Here is a 3,390-nt window from a genome sequence, read left to right as displayed (position 1 = left end):
AAGGTTAGTTGACTTAGAGAGGTTCCAGAAGTCGAAAAAGCATAGAGTTTGAAGGCCTGAAATTGGGTTTAACACCAAGGAAGAAGAAGAAGAAGTCATAATTCAATCTTAGTTTTGTAATTTTAATATGTTTTTAACTATGGATTATTTGTGTTTAATTTTTAGGATGAGTATCTGAATCTAGCTGCTTCTGTTAGCCAGATGAAGCTGGAACTCATGATTTTATTCTAATAGATTTAGACTTTACTTGTTGGTTATGACTTGTGTTTGATTGATTATACTTAGCATGCTTGATTTAATAACTATATTGCTTTAAATTCTTGTTCTGTGTAGTTAGTGATCATTAATCTGCATGAATTTGAATACCTAGTAATTTAGTGAACATTAGATTATTAGAGGTAAGATCAAACTAATCTTAGATAAGTAATTGAACTATTTAATTTAGCTGTGCTAGAGAACTCATATTATGATCATAATTTATGTTTGTCAACTCAATCTTACATAGCTCTAATTCTATTTAATGATTGATTATTTGTTAAATTATGTGTGAACATACATAGATCTACATGAATTAATTAATATTAGTAAATTTGGAATTGAACTGCTAGAACTATTTTAATTGGTAACCATCAGGAATTGTCATAATAAATATATAAACCATTGAGGGAAAGTGGATTCGAACTAACAAAAGTGTTTTGTTTATTGATTGAATTTGTGTTAAGGAATTAAGTTCATCTAAACTTGCAAAATTAGATAAAACCATTACTTTGCTAGAAATTTAGGTTAATTTAATAGTAGGTAAATTAATTAGTTAAAACCATTCCCTGTGATCGATACCCGACTTACCTAAACTATTCTATAATTGACTAGGTACACTGCCTAGGTGCAATTTAGTTAGTTAAGTTAGTTAGGTTATAAATTTAAAATTAGGTGTAGCTATTTGCACGCATCAAGTTTTTGGCGCCGTTGCCAGGGAACAACTTATTTGATTGTTGATTTGTTTGCTTTAGGTTAATCGATCCTTTTTGTGGGGTAAAACCTGCAAAAAGTTAATTTTTTAGCTTAAAGTTTGTTTCAGTACTCAACTCACGACGTGAGCCTTAAGCTCACGACATGAGTCCAGAAGTTTACGTTTTTCCTTCGTTTTTCTTTTCTGCGACAACACGAGGTGGTGACCTTCACCACGTCGTGGTGACCAGTCAGTAGGCAATTTTTACTTAGTTTTTGTTCAGTTTTACGTTTTTATTTTTGTTTTATTGCAGTAGTTCATGACCAGAGGTTCCAACACACCTTTGGTGCCACCACTTGAAGATCCAGAGTCGGCCCTTCACAAGAAGATGGATAAGAACGCAGGAGTGAACCAAACACCAAAGAAGTCGCCTTTCAAAGATCTAAAATCTGTTTTTGGAAAGAAAACGAGGAAGAAAATGGGAGAGTCAAGCACATCTTCAAAGGACAAAATCAAGGTTGAAAGTTTTGGTCATTTATCTAATCCACAAGAATCTGAATACGAATCCAACCCAGAATTCAAACTACATAGAAGCAAACCCGAAGACGAGCCAGAAACCGAGATGGCGGACATTAAGGAAATGTCCATGGGAGCTTACAAGAAGCAAATTAGAGATGATGTTGGTCCGGGTCTAGTACAACCTGCAATTCCTGACACTGCCACATTTGAGCTGTAAGGACTCATCCTTACTGCACTTAAGGATATACCATTTTATGGAAATGATCATGAGGATGCCTTTAAGCATCTAGATGAGGTCAATGACATTTCAGATTATTTCAATGTCCCTAGTGTTCCTACAGAGACAACTTTGTTGAGGATGCTACCAGTCACTTTTAAGGGAGCTGCAAAAGATTGGTTAAAAACACTTTCAGCTGGAGCAGTCACTACTTGGGCCCAGATGCGCGATCAGTTTCGAGAACAATTCTGCCCACCATCAAAGATAGCTAAACTCAAGAAGGCGATAGCCAATTTTGAGTAAAATCTGGGTGAGTCACTTTGTGAGGCATGGTAACGCTACAAAGGTTTGTTAAGAAATTGTCCTCAACATGACCTTAACATTCAACAAGAAGTGTCCATATTTTATGATGGGGTCAATGGCATGACAAGGCAACTCCTTGATTCTCAAGGACCACTTACTAAGAAAAATCCAAATGAGATCAAGGTGTTAATTGAAGAGTTCGCAAAGCATTCTCGTGAGTACCACAATCCAAGGAATAAAGGCGTAAAAGGAATTGGGGGAGGAAGTTCTGAAGACATGGATATTGTGCTAGATATGCTTAACAATATGGATAGGAGAATGACAAAGATGGACCAATCAATACATGCTATTAGAGTGGGATGTGAAAGATGCAATGGTCCACACTTGACTAAGGACTGACACTTAGATGATAATGGGAATAAAAGAGATCAAGTTTGCTATTCTAGTGGGGATAAATATGATGAAGACTAGAGAAAACCAAAGAAGGAGTGGTTGCCATATAAAGAATACAAGAAGCAAAAGGAAGAAAAATATAGGCAGATAGGCCGAGGCTTCTACCAAAAGGAGCAACCACCAGCCAAGAAGAAAGTTGACTTATAGAGAACATGCTAGCTCGATTTATGGAAGCTTCTGAGAAAAGACATGATGATACAAAAGCAACACTAAAGGATCAAAGAATAATGATGAAAGAACACCAGGCAATGATGATTGACCATCAAGCATGATTAGGAAATCATCAAACATCAATCCACCATCTCGAAACCCAACTTGGTCAACTAACAAATTTGGTGAACGAAAAATTCTCTCCACAATTTCCCGAAAAAAAGACTCAATATCATGTCATGGTGATTGAAACGGAAGAAGAGGCAATTTCTGAGTTCCTAGAAGCATTAGAAGTGGAGCCAAAGTAGTCCGAATCAAAGCCGAAGAAGACAAAGCTTGAAGACAAAAATATTGCTGAAACATCGAGTTCACGACGTGAGCCTTATAAGCTCACGACGTGGGCCCAGTCTAAACAGAACAATTCAGCAAATGTTCCGGCTTATCGTCCTCCTTTACCATTTCCATCCCAAGCTAATCTTCATCCATTGGAACGGGAGCATTTGGAGTTTATAAAGCAAGTGAAGGGTATCCCAATTAATACTCATTTTATTGAGTCGTTATATAAGGTTCCCGAATATGCAAAGTTCTTACAAGACTTGATAGATACTCGTCAACAATTGAAGAAAAATTCCAAGGTTGTTCTTAGTGAGCAAAGTTCAAAAGCAGTATTGGGAGAGCTACCGAAGAAGATGGGAGATCCTGGACGCCTCACTCTTCCATGTGAGTTCGAGAATAATCTGAAGACTTATGCTTTAGCTAATTCTAGGGCTAGCATAAATTTGATGCCTTATTCATTCTA

The 3,390-nt window shown here is 36.7% G+C and overlaps 1 non-coding gene across 1 annotated transcript; it reads right to left on the bottom strand.

The window, feature by feature from the left end:
- Positions 1–1,955: 1,955 nt before the first annotated feature.
- On the bottom strand, positions 1,956–2,062 carry LOC145110147 (small nucleolar RNA R71). Its single transcript, XR_013709526.1, has one exon. It is a non-coding gene; the product is annotated as a small nucleolar RNA R71 (small nucleolar RNA).
- Between the last annotated feature and the right edge of the window lie 1,328 nt (positions 2,063–3,390).

The sequence above is a fragment of the Lactuca virosa genome, chromosome 4, assembly GCF_052849685.1.
Source record: "Lactuca virosa cultivar CGN04683 chromosome 4, Lactuca_virosa_CGN04683_v6, whole genome shotgun sequence".
NCBI lineage: Eukaryota > Viridiplantae > Streptophyta > Magnoliopsida > Asterales > Asteraceae > Lactuca > Lactuca virosa.
Note: the sequence above shows the minus strand (reverse complement) of the source record. Positions and strands in the feature narration are given on the sequence as shown.